Source organism: Anguilla anguilla, chromosome 1 (assembly GCF_013347855.1).
Source record: "Anguilla anguilla isolate fAngAng1 chromosome 1, fAngAng1.pri, whole genome shotgun sequence".
Taxonomy (NCBI): Eukaryota; Metazoa; Chordata; class Actinopteri; order Anguilliformes; family Anguillidae; genus Anguilla; species Anguilla anguilla.
The window spans coordinates 43,601,249-43,618,460 of NC_049201.1; the positions used below are offsets into that span (position 1 = coordinate 43,601,249).

Here is a 17,212-nt window from a genome sequence, read left to right on the forward strand (position 1 = left end):
AAAAGGTGCAACACAAATAACATAAAAGTGAATTTTAAAAAAACAAAAAAATAAAATTATTGCAGCTGATCAATGTGGATGTGGATCCATACAATTGACTGATGTGGATGTGGATTTATGCAGCACAGATGCAGTGCACTAGGGTAACTGTAAAGACGCTGTTTTACCTACTTCAGTTCCATTTCTCACGAGACTCAACCTGCCTCCTTTTATCTCGCTTTGCTTTTATTGCATTTCATTTTGTGGGAAGTATGAATGGCAGTATGAGAAGCACTGCATAAGTTTATTATTATTATTATTATTATTATTATTATTATTATTATTATTATTATTATTATGTGGAATGATTTTCTGAATCGGTAAAGGGCCAGAATTTTGTCTGAATGAAAATGGTGGTTTTTTGCCTTCTGAGGGACAATGTAAACATCGAGAGGTGCTTTTCCAACAGTTTTTTTTTGCCAAAAACCTGTTAATAACGAGTCTGCACCAGGAAGAAATGTGTTTAAGGTAGGCTCTCTGTCTTATAATATATTACTATTACTACAACCAACTACTAGTACATTTGCCAACGAGAGCCATATTGCTAACCATCGGATGGTGAGTTTGCATGTTAGAGGTGTGCAGCCACTACTGGTGCTGTGGGAGTGACTTGTGCTTTGTGCTTTGCTTTGGCTTGTAACAATTTCCCAACGGTGCCAGGCGGTGATGCATTCTGCCTGTAAAACATGACACTCTTGATGTTTGTAGAGCAGTCAACTGGTGAAATGGCACAGCGTTATCATCTTTATCGTGAATGTGGTATAGGGCTGTATAGGGAGATGCAGTGCACATGTAAATAGCAGAAATGTGTGTTTGGGTGGCGTATAGGGGATGGGTGGGGTGCATGTGTGTCTGAACAAAACCATATGACACTAGGACCCATCCCTTTAGTGAAGGTGCATTTCAGCTTGGGAATCCATGATGTTTTCTGTACATAGTGTGGTCAGTCTTGCAGTGTGTGTGCGTGTGTGTGTATTTCTAGGTTCTGGGTTTTTTTGGAGTGTGCGAATGTGTGCCGAGGAGGGCGGGTGGGTGGGTGGTTTCCTGTCTGTGTGGAGTTTGTGTGCGTGCATGTGTGTTTGTGTCTACGTGCGTGTGGCGTGCGAGCATGTCCCTGGGTTTGCGCTGAGTGTGTGTGGGTGCGTGTCTGTATATCAGCGAATTTAAGCTCCTTTGTAAATTAAGCCATGGGCCTGTACCAAAGTTCCAAGTAATAGTACAAGCAAACATCTTCGCTTCATCTTTCCCCAGCAAACAAACAAAGAGATCCCACTGTGAAACTACAGCAAACATGGTGCGCCCACAGGAGAATAATGCTTTGACTGTCGAGAACTACTCATCTTTGTATTCCCAGGACTGGAAGATCAATGACAATTACTTTTCCATTTAGGTCCTCTCTGGTATATTCAGAAAGCCAGCAAGCCTGGGCAGCGAGCCTTGTTAAGTCACCAACCCAAGGGTTTGCATAATCCCATGTCCAACTAAAGCCTCCTGCTGGGAGGTCTCTCCCCCCCGTCCCCTGGTGATCCCAAACACATGATATCCCATCATCCCACCCCATGCCTTCTGCAGGGTTACAGCACAGGCAAGGCCCATTAGCACAGTGTGAGAAGTGCACCAGCGTGAGATCCTAATTGATCCAGGCATTCAAAATTTCTCAGGATGCAACTATGAAAGACGCCCCTGAGGGTCATTCCATGTGCAGTCATTCATAGCAGTCAGAACCAATATCAAGACTCTCTTCCTATCGACCAAAGACAAAAAACCTTAAACTGAGAGGGAGGGCAAAATGAGTCAGCTGTCATTACCTAGGTGTGGAACTCAGTCCTACATTCTAAACCCATTTGAACCCTTTCTGATCTTGGCCTCAGATTTTTCTGATATTTGACACCCATGAATGTCAATATATGTATAACCTGCTCTTGAATACTACTCACACCACCTTCTCCTCCTCTTGCAGAAAACCACTGCTGGGAAGAGTTTTATTACTAAATCCACCCTGCGTCATATTTTTGATGACTGTTTAATAAATGCTAGGGTCTACTAGGGTCTATCTGAGCTGCACGTAGTGAAAAAGGCTTTACTTCCAGCTTTTAAGCATAGAAAACTTACTGAAATTTGTTTGCACACAGTCCCATATAACTACGTAAATACCAACCTTTATGATCCTTGATAGCTAAAATCAATGTTTCCATTCCAGACTGTTAAAAGCACCAAGATTACCCAGCCACTCATGCTAAGTGGCGAACGAACGAGGAGGAAATTTCCGATAACCCAGATATAGTCATTTCGCTTGTGGGGACCACCTACTGACTGGCTGAGCTGGCTGACGAGCTGTGGCAGGGTACGCTCCGCAGCCTCAGATTATGAGATGGAGGGGTGAGAGGTAACCGAGGCGGGGAGGGCCGATGTCAAAGGTCATCCACCTCACAAGCCCGGACACGCGAGCTCTCTCAGCAGCGGCGTCGTCCGAACCGCTCAGACCGCGGAAAACCCGCATTGGCGCCGAGGGACTGGCATCGGCGGGAAGGGCGCGGAATCACGCTCCACAATCAAGGCCCAGGGCCAAAGGTTCCCCTCAATAAGGGGCTGATACCACAGAGCAGAGCCGAAGGCGCAGGAGCAAACACCAGAGATATTGGCTGAAGCGGATCAATAAGGCGAATAAACGTGTCTGTGCTGACTGTTTACAAAGCAGAGCTGCCGTCTGGCGCTAATTGGTTTTCAAGACAATTTCAAAGTAGGTGTAGCCTTAAATAAATCACCGCCAGAGATCATCTCAGAGTTTAAAACACTGTTAATCATCTAGTTTACGTATTTATACTCGCACTGATTTTTGCTGTCGTATAACAACTTGCCTGCACAGAAAATGACTTGATTTCTCACTCTGAGAACATACTAATATAGTCATAATTTAAACAGGTGTAAAGCATATGAATAAAGCAAACTAACGTTGTTATACTCTTATCATCTTATCAAAAACAATCCGTGAACCAAAGGGCTGTGCTCTTAAATACTACTCACACCACCCTCTCTTCCTCCCGCAGAAAACCATATATGCTGGGGAGAGTTTTATCATATTTGTGATGGCGGATTTATAAATGCTAGGGTCTACTCTGCAAAAAAAATGTCAAGAACGAGGAAACAATTTCCTGTTCCCGATTTTCTGCACATTGCAAAGTTCATATGGATGACACTGCTTTTTCCTCAGACTGTTCTTTACATGTCAGAATAAGGTTTACTAATTTAGAGGAAATGACTAGGTGTGGATACCTCATAAACAAAATGTCTTCATGAAGCTCCATAAGAGGATCTGACATCCATAAAGCCTTCTTAAGGCTTCCTACGGCCCGTATTCCATTTCGCTTCCCCAGTCCGTCGGCACAGAGCCATTTCACAAGGTAGGCATCAGGAGCTACTCACCACTGGAAATGCGCGCTTATGCAAAAACGGAATAATCAGTGGCCGCACCGCGCGCATAGGAAATAAATAAAAGGAAAATGCAAACGCATGCACCACTCTTTTAATGTAGCAATAAATCAAGAGATCATCAAAAGCTGTGGTAATGCCACAGTGGCGTTTTATGTACAGTGCTATGAAGTCAATTATTTTCTTCAAATTTGCTCCAGTCTTTAAAATCACCACAACTCAGCTTTTATGGAACATTAAATGCATGTCCAGGGGGTCCCTGCTGCAAAGATTTTTTTTTTAGCGCCGTTTCCAGACAGAGGGGAAGGGGGCTCGGGAAAACGCTCATCAAGCTCCCAGACGCCATCCTTTCAAATGTCTCTCTTCATTTGCCCTGCTCCCGGTGTGAGAACCAATCAATAACTACACAGGAAAGCCGGTCGACTCGCCACCTTGGGAAAAGGTTAAATCTATTCAAATATGAACCGCCATATTGACGCACATCAGTTTCTTTACAAAAAAATAAAATTAAAAAATGAAACGCGGGATGGCAGGTTAATCCATAATTTCTGCTGATGGCGGGAGGCCGAGTGAATTCTCATTGTGAGGATCTATTTCGGTCGGCGGGAAAGCGAGGAGACGGCCGCGTGAATCCAATCAGAAATGCTGCGGCCGGAGGAGCCGCTTCCCCGCCCGCGAACGCGCGTCGGCGGGCCGCCTCGGAGCGGGCTCAGGGGGAGCGGGGAGCCCCGGCCGGGTTCGGGGGAAGGAGCTAATTAATGCTGCGAAGCGCGCGCGTGCCTCGCCTTGCCCACGCCGAGCCTCAGACGTGCCTCAGACACCCCTCCGGAGTTCAAAAAAAAAAAAAAAAAAAACGATTAGACACGAGAGTCGACTGAGGTAGAAGCTGTCGACTGTCATGTGATACAAAAAGGCTGGGAGGGGAGATGGGTATAGGTGGGGGCGGGGTTGGGGGTAGGGGGCGCCAGGAGCTTCCTTACGTGAGCTGTTAATAATCCAGCTTCCTCAAAGGGGAGTCACGGTTTCGGCATCCACACCTGCTGACTCAGAAAATTCTCGGACCGGTCCTTCTGCATCGTATTTTGGGACCATCGCCTCGCCAAAGTGTCTTGCCATCTCCTTTTCTCTACTCCTGGCCCAGGATACTGCACATCTCCGGGCCCTTGGACCCACAGTGAGGCAGGCTGTCATTGGAGTCTGCTGGATCACCCTCAGAAGAGTCAGCCTAGGGTTCCGGTCGTTCTCTGGAGACGCATTTGATCGCAATTTAGGCTATTAACCTGAAGTAAAATCAACAATCAAATCACGGTGCAAATCAGCTAAGATCAGGACGTAACAAACCTGGCAGAAAGTCACATGACACATAATAGGAGCACGAGTCTGCACATGCCGTTTGAGTCCCTCTGGAGCAATTTCTGCTTTGAAAGGGAAAATTTAGCAGAACTAGCATATGAACTACATATCCAGATTTTAACCTTATTGACCTTATTGACCTTATTGATACCCAGGTGGTATGTGCAGGGCCAACGAAATGTTACATTTATATTCTCATTTCTACGTTTTAACTAGTAGCAAATAAATCTTACGTTGAAATTAATGGCACCATACTGCATTTGACAGTGTCAGTTTGGATCCCTCTGCATTGTTCTTTTGATGAGATGCCAAGCTAATCATAGAATTACACCTACTGAGGATTTATTCACTGTAACATTAACTGATAGGCACTCTGTTACCAGGGAAAGCTATGTGAGACAAAAAACACTGGAAAACACTGAACGGGCAGAAGTGGAGCGTAGCGTACCAGGAGGGGATCCCCGGGACTATTTTAATACTGTGCTTTTGAGGAGACGACAGCACATTGTAATGGCTACATCCCTAAAACCTGCCTCACACACGTATCTACAGTTTTGTGGAGAATAACCTTAGTTTTACAAACAACAGTCCAAAGTACTGCGACAGGATACTTCAACATGAAACACTGACAAATACGCACATCCAAATCTTGAAGCAAACTTGTAACCCTGAAATTACTGATTTAAATGCCTCCAGGTTCAAACCTGGAATACGTCATTGTAATGCTTATTTTTTTAGTTGTAGGGTGTGTGTACGTGGTGTCCGCAGCCACGGTGAGCAGAATGAAAGGATTTCGACATAGTCTTCACTCCGGTATGCTCATTTATTATCGATGTAGACCATATAAGCCAGGTCTCACGGCAGAATAGCCAGTGAACAGAAGTACTGCGATATTACCTTTGAGAGCTGAGGTATAAAATACAGAGCCGTATAACATTATTCTGTCATCCATCAGTGCTCTCAACTCAGACCCCACTACAGCAGTGTCAGTGGCTACAGTAAGATGCTCATACATATGCATATAATGACCAAACCCACATGAAGGGGCAGTCCCTAAAAATGACCGCTACGTCATGAGGTGGCTGATTAGCGCTCAGCTTTGGCAGATCACAACTGGCCTCATCCCACAATGGGTAGGGTGGGATGGAGTCAGCCTGGGACCCTTGTGTAAGCACTGCATTTGTCCCCTCCAATGACATGGCTACTAGCTGTCATCAGTGATGAACAGCAAGTCCTCTCCTGTAGTACTGTGTGGGCTGTAGGGTGTCAATAGATGAAATTTAATTGATTAAATAGCTAACTGGCACTCTGACCCTGTAAAATATATAGTACGTGTGTTGACTGCAAGTACCTCTCCTGGGAATTTTTTTTAAACTACAATTTCACAAGTGTGTTTTGAGTTTAGGTGTGATTTATTTCATTGTGTGAGTTCAACCATTTGGGAGTAATCCGTTTATAATATGAAAAAATTCTTATTTAATACGCTGAAATATTTAAGAAATATTTCTGTGAGATTCATCACAGTCATTCCAGCTTAAATTCCACAGTCTGAGAGCAGCTCAAATGGGTAAAAAAAAACCCTTTTAATATCATGTTGTTCATCTCCACACATTGTGCCTGATTAATTATATTAAATCAGTGTTGGCATACCACTTTGCCTGAAACAGGAGACCAAGTTCTGTTTCCAGCAGGTGGGGTGGCCAGTGATTTTGCAAGCTCTCCAAACACTTATTTAAAACACTGCCCAATTTGCCGTGCAATACGGCTCTGTAAAGCACTAAAGAGTTACACCGCAGTAATTAAGAGTGACATCACAGAACAGGTCTGTGCGTCTGGGGAGGGCATCCAGGCGGCCCGGGTTTAAATGAGGTCAGGACCGCGGCGGGACAGAGGACGGTCCTTGTTCCTCGGCGGTCAGCTCTGCCCTTTCCGAGAGGACCGCGGCTTGGCATGGAGAGCCTCGGACGCCCGAGCCCCTGTGGGTCTCCCGCGCCGCGAGGCGGCGAGCGAAGAGCGCTAACGCGAGGAAGCGCGGGGCTGCGGAGGAGTCGCTCAGGTCGGCCCCGCTCACAAAGCCGCTCCCTGTTCGGGGCAGGATTAGCGGTTAGCCGCAGGAAGGCGCACGCGATTCCCATGCGTCTTTCCCCTTAAGGGTTTCCAGCTGTTTTTTTTTTTCAAAGCGCCGCGCCGAGGGATCGCCCTGCGGAGCGGGCCTCAGAACCCACGGCGAGGGGCAGACGAAACCCGCGGATTTTGGCCGCGGCCGCAGGAAAGCGCAATCCTGCTGATAGCACAAGAACCTCCATTCAGCGTCTACACAAACTGACAGGAAGGCAGGATTTAAAAAATCAATCAAGGGAAAAAGTTTTCTTTCAAGAGCCTCTGGTAAACAGCTGAAAGTGGGTTTAAGAACTCGCGCTGGAAAACGAAAAAAAAAAAAAAAAAAACATTTTATTTAGACTCAAAGAGGCCGTGTGAACCCATCACCATAGGCCACCCACATTGGCCTTAGCAGGAAACTTTGACTCGTACACACAGTGTAAAAAAAAAAAAAAAAAAAAGAAAAAACTCAAATCAGCAAGATCCTTTTCACTTTCATTGTTCGCAACCACTGTGCTGTAAATTCTAGTGACGTACTGCCCTCTGGTCTTGCAAGCGGCGCTGGACCGTGCAGTGAAAAACAAACTGGTGCGCACGTGCTCCTGTGGGTCCTCCAGCCACGCATGGCACGGTGCAAGCGCTGCTTTTACTTCACGTGACCAGAAGGCTCCAGAAGAAAAGGAAAAGCCCCAGCTTTTATAAAGTTGTGTTTAAAACAAACTTCAAAAGCATCTGCCTGCCAGCAGTTCAACGAGCATCCCACCCCTCCACTCTCCCACCCCTCCTCCCTTAGCTTGCGGCAACAGCAACAAAAAATTTTAAAAAATAAGGAGCTCAGCAATTTGATTAAAAGTCCCATTAAGTCAAGTTTACACATTCCACAAATGCTTGGTTACATTTTACCCTAAAACTGCTTGGCCAAACTTTTTCTTTGGGGCTAAGAGCCATGGATGTTTGAAGTTTGTGCCCAAGAATAACAGTTAACACTATTACTCTTAAAGCTGACTGACTGGCCACCCAGGAAGAGAATGCTGGAAAGTTTTCCTCTGTTTATAACCAAGTGGCGGATTACAGGCTTCAGTGAGAAGGGCAGAGGAGGGCAGCTCAGCTGTGACCAATTAAAATATACTCCCCCCGCCGTACCCCCCCCCCCCCCCCCCCACCAAAAAAATAGCGTCACACAATAACCTCGTTTGACTACTTTTGCAGAGGAAGGAGCAAGATTTTAAGGCCAAGCGCACTGGGCCGGCCTCGTGAAAGGTAGCTCCTGTTGGACCTGCCAAAAATGACATTCCGCCGAGCTCGACTGGATTCGCCGGCGTCCCGGGAGCATTCCCGAGCTCTCGCAAGGGAGGGCGAGAAAACGTGGCCGACGGCCGCGGGTCCGCCGGCGCCCTTCGCAGGCTCCCGGGCTCAGCTGTTCAAACACGCTGACCATACGCGCCGCCCTGCCGGGCCGTGCCCAGCGCTTATTCGGAGGCGCGGTCAACCGTTTTCAGGGGCCCCCCCATGTGAAAATACCCCGCTTGTCCAGAGAGAGAAAGAGAGAGAGAGAGAGAGGGGGGGGGGGGGGGAGAGAGAGAGAGAGAGAGAGGGAGAGAGAGAGAGAGAGAGAGGGAGACAGAGAGAGAGAGAGAGAGGGAGAGAGAGAGAGAGAGAGAGAGAGAGAGGGAGAGAGAGAGAGAGAGAGAGAGAGGGAGAGGGAGAGAGAGAGAGAGAGAGAGAGAGAGAGGGAGAGAGAGAGAGAGGGGGGGAGAGAGAGAGAGAGCGGGGGGGGGGGAGAGAGAGAGAGAGAGGCCACATCTGAACATCAGTTGCGCAGGTGTTGACCATCGCGCATGCTGCACGCTGCAAGCCGCACGCTGAAATTCCATTCCAGCACACCCCGTGCAAACTTTATCGAGCGTGCATCTCTTTCTTCATCTTACTGACCCAACGCGGCCCGACGGCGATCGCCCGTGACGATGCACCGGGAATTCGAACAGGACGCGGTCGTCTCTGCGTTTGACACTCCAGTGCTCGCCTACCCTTGCGTTCAGGGCTGGAGCCATCATTCACAGACGTGCTTGTGCACACAGACGCCTCTACTGCACGCCTAACCCCTCCTGAGAGGAGACCCAGGCCAGCCAACAGGAACCAGGCTGCCGCACAACCCGTGCAGCAAAGCCAGAGGGCCGAGAACCAGCGTGGCCTCAGTGACAAAACCCAAAAGCCACCGCAGCATCGCCCCTCAGGAGAGACGGGAAGGCCTCCCGCCGAAAGGTTCTCGCTCCGTACGCGAGGATTTAATCACGCTGCACACGACCTGGGGTCGGTGACATCACCGCCCATAGCAGGGGTGCAGATACAGTGATATCTGATACATGGGCCACATTTCCATTTGGATTTTAAATTACACGGATAATAGTTGAGATAAGATTCATGGCGGGGACAGCTTATTGCCATAGCACTCCTGGCAAATCAAACTTAGCTGGAGAATTTGCTCTTCTGACCCAAAAAAAAGGGAGGGATTTCGCTGAATGCCAGTTTGATTCCAAATATAGGGATTTACTGCCGCAGTGTCAAAAGTTACAGATTCCATATTTTACAGATCCGTGCCGTTTCTCTTTAGAGAAAGACATCTCTATCCTGTGTAGAAAATAATTCTCTCCGGCATAAACCATTTTCTTTAGCGGCAGCCATTTCCAGTAGCTTTCAGTGCTTGGAAATGAAAAAAAAAACAAAAATCAAACTGCTACTCTTCTTGAAGGTTTCAAAAAATTAAAAAAAAACTTTTTCTTTTTCACCAAAACAGGGTGCGCCTTCAGAGACGGCAGAATCCGTGTGGACCCACAGGCTCCACCGGGCGGCCGGCTCGTTTCACCGGAGGGGCGAACGGGGCGTCAGCGCGGGGCCTCTGGGCCATCCGGGCGCCGTGTTCACAGCGGTGCGCCCCTCCCGCGCCGTCAAACGAGCCCTTCTCCGCCGGCATCCCGGTGTGCGAGTACGCGGTAACGCGGGCTAACCTGTGGCCCGACGCTGGCAGCCAAGCGGATGGCTTCACTGGCCGAGCGTCTTGAGAGCTCGGCAGAGGCCCGCCGCGGGCTGTGGCTAAGTTTGAGCGCTGACCTTCCAGAGTCCTCTCCGACTCACCAGGACAGATTTAAACACACAAAAACTTGGCTGTTTCCCAGTCTGAAAGATGACCCTTCTACCCCTCCCCCACATGTGCGAACACACAGAAACACATGCAGAGGCACACACACACACACACACAAGCCCGCACACATGCACACACACAAACACAGAAGACCTGGGTTAAGTATGTGCTTGAAATACTTTAGATAACTGTGGATGCTGCTAAATTTGTAAACACCCCTGCAGATCCCTGAGAATTTTGAATAAAACATGTCACTAGCTAAAAAGTACAGCCATATGAAAAAATAATATGGTACAGAACATTGCTAAAAATAGGTTTGTTTTAAAATGGACAGAAGTTTTATGGTCTCGAAAGGGTTAAAGTATTTCAAATGATATCCAAATACATCCATTAAAAAACACATGCACTCCCTCTCTCATACGCAGTACAAATGCAGACACACTCTCTTTCACACATGCAAACGTGCATGCACTACATTTGCATACATGCACCCACATCCTCTTCTCACCCACAGATTCATATCCCAGCTTCACTGAATTACTAAGTATAAAATTATTGCTATGGTAATCCATCATCAACATACTCACTCACACCGGTTACATTGCAACCCCCCCGCCCACCCCAGATATTCATCCTTTACAAAGGGGCTAAACATCAACCCAACAAAACTTGATCTTTTGTTATGATCTTCCTGTGCTGAAAGATTAAATGCATTAAAAGCCTCGTATGAAAGCTCCTGTATCAAAGACGTGTCATTCCTGCAGGTTCAGGACCGGGTCACCCCGTGCTTCAGCTTGCTTTCCTCCAATTACACGGCAGGGAAGATAAATAGGCAACGGCTGGCTGTCTGAAGACCGCCACCATTCGGGGACTCCACACAGACCTGAGCGCTTCTCGAACGCGAGAACGAGTCCATCCATCCGTCACCACGCAATGACCAGAAGCACTGAGAATGGACAAGAACGAGGGATGGTGCAGCTGCCATTCTGAGCAACAGGGCCATACGACTATTCAAACCGTCTCTCCCTTTGATACATAAAGAAAACACTTAGTTGTGTCGATGCTCGATGCTCTGTGTAGGCAAAATGAATCTGCTGACAAGCTTTAATTTTCTGTGACAGGGTTTTTGTTTACCATAAAGAGAACAGGAAAGGTAGGCCACAGGTTTCCGCATGACCGGACGCAGAAACATCTCAGGTTACCCCCCGCATGCATGAAACAGGCAGCCAAATTAAAGTCGCAGGGACAGCAAAACCAAGCAGGGGTGGGAAACAAATTGGTCAGTACAACCGCGCACCTGTGGAGAGGCAGTTCATCCGCGCTGTGGCACAGTGCGGCAGCGGGGAGGAGCACAGCACCCGGGAACGGGATTTCTGGAGGTGGGTGGGGGGAGGCGGTGACCAGCGCCCCCTGTCTGTGACCCGCCGCTGAACTGCAGGGATTAACTTCAGTTTATTATTTACCTCATTAGCCGACGTGTAATCGGCGAGCTAGTCTTCCCGGGGTTCACATGAAACATGCATTACAGCGCAAGAGAAAAGATGAAAAATTTAAATAACTGACTCCGGGACGAGCAGCCAGAGAACATTTTCCCTCCGAACTCCTCCTGGCACCGCGACGCCTCCTGTCAGCTCCGCTACGGCACTAATTACCGGGCCTGCTGAGGAGGGAGGTGCAACGTGACTGACGAACGCACTGGTGGAACCTTCCTCCCACGCTTGTTGACACACGAGTTAGAAAAGCAACCAAACGAATATAATCTGCGGAGAGGAGACAGACTAGGACAGGTAAAAAGAGAGCTACTTGAGAGGCCCTGGCTGTCAGAAGTGAAACTTGAAACACTTTTTTTTCTCTTCTTCTTTTTGTCGTCGTTAACTTACAGATGAGAAAATAGAGTAGGAGGGGGCTGAGGGAGGTCAGGAAGCATCAGTTAACCCCTAGATGCTCTACAAGAGTTTCAAATGACACTTCGACAGTTGCAAGTGAAACAGCATAACCTTCTCGTGCACTTCCAGCGTTAAGGAACGCTGCAAGAACACTCACTTTTATATCACTGCGTAAAAGGTCACAGATTCTTAAAGATACGAGCGCAGTTTTCGGCACCTCTGTCTTCTCTCAGCGAGCCGAAATGAAGTTGTTTCCACTATTACGTGCTGTTGTGCACAGACGCGCTTGCAGCAGAGGTGCGCAGCGGGAGCTGCGGCGCGTGTGAAAATCTGTGGTCTAGCACTTTACGAGAAATGCCTACGTCTAAACGAAGAGCGCACAAAAACACGGGTCAGCGAGCCGCCACAGCCAGAGGAGGATTCATCATTCGATGCTAGCGATGCATCAAAGAAAAAAAAAAACAACAAAATGGCTCCTTTCGTATAGCGCAAGTGTTGGGACACGGACACAAGGAGGCCAGGCGGCTCTGGCCCAGGTTTGGCTGGGTTTGGCTGCGACTTTTTGTTTAACCGCACTCACGTTTAATTGGTAAAGTGCGACGTTCCCACCTGTGGGGAACGCAAACCTGTAAGAAGCACGTGTGCCGGGTGAAGAGGGGAGTCGTGCCCCCCCCCCCCCCCACCCCACCCCACCCCCCAGGAGTGGCACCCTGACTTTCCCTGGGGTTCATTTACGCAGCTCTCAGAAGTGCGCTCGCAGCCTTTGATTCTGCTCCGCGGAAAAGTCGTCAGCACCAGCATCGCTCGTACCTGCACTTCACATCAAACGCCGACGAGAGACGGAAGTTCAGCATGTTTCTCTTCTCCCTCCATTTCATGTCAAACATCACACATCTGGATGGAACTGTAGGACGAGAGCACTAAGGAACGGGCGGGGGGGGACAAGGGGGGGGGGGGGTTGTTTTTTATACGGCTTGACTGTTTATTGGCTTTGAAAATTTCACGTTAGCCTTGGCGAAAAAGGGGTTAATCTGAGAAATGACACCTTGAAAAATCTTGTCAAATTTGTAATCATGTGTGAAAGCATGCTGCTATGCCATAGCTTTGACATCAAATTATTATTCATAGTCAAAAACGAGCAAAAATTAGCAAGTGAAGGGAAAGGCTTTGGAAATCATTTTAATAGGTATGCAGCATTTTAAAACAGACGTTGAAAATGGTAGGTGTCAGACATTAATTACAATGAACAAAACAGAAATTAAATTAAAGCGATTAAACATTGTCTGAATGTGGATTGAACTAATTGGACCGTATAGATCACATAAAAGTAATTTGAATTCACTGTGTGTAGACGCCAAACTGTGCAGTAATATGACTATTTAAAGAAAAACAATCTCCTGCTCACAGCGCTTTGACAATACTCTTGAAGAAGGTCTAATACAGTACTTTAATTAGAAACTATTGACAGTGACGCTGAGATTTAGTACCACATCTATAAAACATGAAGTGGACCAGACCGTAACTTTTGAAGCGAGTGTTTTATCAAGCACGCTGCCAGGTCTGAAGTCTTGGTATGCACACATGGTTAACATATATAAAAAAACATTGCTGTACCTTACATGGTATTGCCAACCAGGACAAGGTTATACTAGTAAACACCCACTGTAAAGACCCAAAGTACCATTAAAACTCAAGGGCAATTTTATATTATTTTTAAAATTATTATTCTTAATTTGGTGGCCAACATGGGGCTGAGGATGTCTAATTCCCCCCACGTTCACAAACAAATCCACTGCCGTTTTGGGAGAGTGTAGATTACCGTGGTTCTCCTCCAAAGCACCGGGTGTCGCCAGCTGCTTCTTTTCACATCGAAGACTACAGCTGTGCTACTGCATGCGGTCCAGTGGCACGTGATTCAGCACCAGGGGTCACTAGGTAGCGATGAAACATAGACCCGACTGAGCCCTCCTGTAGCCTGGGCAACCACCAATTGTTACCGGGCGCAGTCAGCATGTGGTCCAGATTCAATCTGAGAACATGGGGCTCATCCCTGCAAAACAGCATGGTGTCTGAACCAAATGATCCACCCAGCAGCAATCCCAGGGCCAACTGTTAATAAAGCAGCAGCACTCTTACTCAGAAAGCCTTTATGAATACAGGCCCAAGTAATAGTTGAAGCAGGTAGGGCTGGCAAGGACACAGGTAGAGGCTGGCTTCTTCAGAACGCTATGGCTCAGGTTGTGCATTGCCTGGTTTAGCAGCCATGTCTTGGGCCCTGCTTCTTTTGGCTAGGCCTTCAACCCAACTGGGAAGCTAGGCCCAACTGGATCAAGTAAGGCTCATCCTTCTTATCCAAAAAATCAAAAAGAAGTAAAAAGGGCCACTAAAATATAGACCACGAGGTCCTGAGCAACCAACCGGGAAAGAGGGAGCCCCTTCGACTACAGTCCACCTTTTCAGTGGCAGAATCAGCCCATATGCAAGCCAGCAAAAGACAAAACCAAAAAAAGAAAAAAGCAAATGGCAGGGGTAAAGAAGAGTCTAGCTATTTGCTAGGATGCAAACACGACGGGATTGCAGCAGTGGGTGGGGGGGGGGGGGGGAAGCTGTGGAGACACTTCAAGCTCTACCAGTTGAGCACGTTATTCCGCCGCCTGTCAGAAATAATAATGTTGTCATGAACCCAGGCAGCGCCATGTCCTTAAAGCTGCCTGTTCCTCCAGTTTAACCTCTTACCCATGAGAAAATTCTGTCCCGTGCATGTGACATAATGTGTCAGCTCCGAGCAGGCTGAAACTTGACAGTCACTTTAGGAATTTTTTCCCATATTGTTTTCAGTTTCAGCGGCATTTCCCCTCTGTTTTTTTTTTCAGCGCCTCCTTCCAATTCAATAGAAATGTTTGCCTCGAGTATTTCAGTTATGGCCTTGTCTATTGGAGTCGGCACAGCCGCCTGTTTTCCATAACATGCATGGCAAAGGTCAAGGATTACAAGAAGAATGAGCCAACCAAACATTTATTTTATTGGACACGGCAAATGTTCATGCCTTGTAGGGACCATTGGCCTGGTGTGTGCTTATATCACATAACTGATTATTTCTGCAGGGGTTCATTTTCAAATGTGTTCTTCCCCCAGAAAGCCTGAAATCAATTTCAAGTTCCAGTTTCACATACAAATAATTTTTTCTGCTAACAGAATCCTAGGTCCCCATACAGAGAAGAAAAGCTGTGGCGTGTAAATCTATAACATATCCAAAATTATATTCCTCTTACACATAATTCAAACACTTAAATGACAGAGATCCGTTGGGATTCAAAAAAACAAATGCGCAGATGTGAGAAAAATGCATGAAATGCGATTGCCCATGATTCCACCACCCGCCCACCTCCCCCCCTCCCCTGACATGGGGTCTCCAGAGGACCTCCACTATCTCGAGTCCGACATACGGGAGTGTTTACACATGGACCCTGAAAGGTCGCTCTAAAACTGTCACAGAACATTTGTTTTACAGCCATCTTCATCCTGACCCTCTCAGCAATTTAGAATTGCTTCTGCAGCTGTTCACTGTATTTACATGAACCTATTCATCTCTCTCTCTCTCTCTCTCTCTCTCTCTTTTACTACGAGTCCTCTGCGGCATGCACAAATTCACCGCAGCCTGGAGACGCACTGCGCCGTCTCTGCTTTTGTGAGGAGGGCCGAAGGAAACGGAAGTGAAAAGAAAAAAGAAGAAAAATAAACTTCCAGGTGGTTAAATGTGTAGGGAACTGGTGACAAATGAGTCGTCCTTTAAATAATCTAAAATAAAATAGACACTAGACACTTGAGTGAAAGCATTAACATTTTCTACTTATTAACGTACCTCAAGGTGAGAACGATGTCAGTCTTCGTTGTGAGCGCCGTCACAATGCAGGATGAATTTAAATACTAAAGATGGCCTGATAAACCCCAATATTAAGCCATCATTCACAGACAAGCGAGAAAATTCCTAAGAATATATCATGGGTAGCTAATGTAACTATGAGTAAGAACACCAAATTATAAATATAGAAGGGAAAAACTGGAGAATTTAGCTTTATCTTATTACTCAAAGTGATTATTTACATTTTTATTGACACATTTTAGATTGAAACCTTTTCTCCATTTACTGAGCAGATTACCTTATCTGGGAAAATTTACATAGTCCACATTTCACATTGATGCAGCAGGATAATGATGAACTACTCACACAATTCAAAGTGCCTTATTCAATTGAAAAACTGTGGCTGTACAGACGTCCTCATCCTCTGGGTCCAGTTGCTGTAATATTAGACCATACTGCCACCCATATGTTAATACATTATGGTTTGCCATGGGCAAATTGCTTTACTACTGCAACACCGCTTAAATATAATACACATAAATGTAAAAGCATTTCCAGGGAAACTTGCATAGGCACTCCATTAGGTCTCAGTCACAGACACCAGAGGCTCATCCTGTCAGGCACCCTGGCAGTTTCCATAGGAGACGACGCACATTTTCTAACCTTCCCTCAAAATCTGAGTTAATAAGGCAGTAATGACATTTCATATAATGAGAGTTTGACGGCATGAAAGGAATTTCTCCAAATGAGCTTCGCTATGCGAGGCCAATGCCACATTACCAACAAACGGTGCAGCACGTACAGTGGAATCAGTAATGAGTGTAGACACACCCTTTATTATGTCAAAGGTCAAAGGGTTTTTTTTTATATGAGCAGAATGCCTGCGCGGTACATATTCATTTGTACTGCCAATTTGATTTGTGCGTAATGGGAAACAATAATCACCGTTCCAAAGATAAGCCTTCATGTGACCAGTGTCAAGAGAATTGTTGCACGAAATCCATTTTGCTATTGTCCTTATTGTGAAAGCAATTTCTTGTGATGAAACCGGTAGGCAGTGACCTTTTCCAATGAGCATTATTAATACATGTGGTTTATTAGGAAAGGTTAACGAGCCTGAATCAGGCGATTCACTGCGAATGCAAACCCTGCTCAGAGTCAAGGGAGTCCTGAATTGGAAGCCAGCAGCATTTTTTTAAATTTATTTAATTGGTATTTTCACAGGTGTGAATTAGCTTTCTTTTATTATGGGGGGGGGGGTGCATCAAATGTATACCCAGACAAGTTCATGAGTTGGAACATGTAGCCATTTACCAACCGCACCTGAAGAACAACTTGTACAAAGAGGAGTGCCTGACATTTAAAATCTATGGTATGTGGTACGAAAAGCTGGGAAAAGAACGA

At 46.6% G+C, this 17,212-nt stretch overlaps 1 long non-coding RNA gene across 2 annotated transcripts in view; it reads right to left on the bottom strand.

Annotated features, from left to right (window-relative positions):
• The window catches only part of LOC118208656, a 105,810-nt gene that overhangs the window by 72,952 nt on the left and 15,646 nt on the right, over positions 1–17,212 (bottom strand). The window lies entirely within an intron of this gene.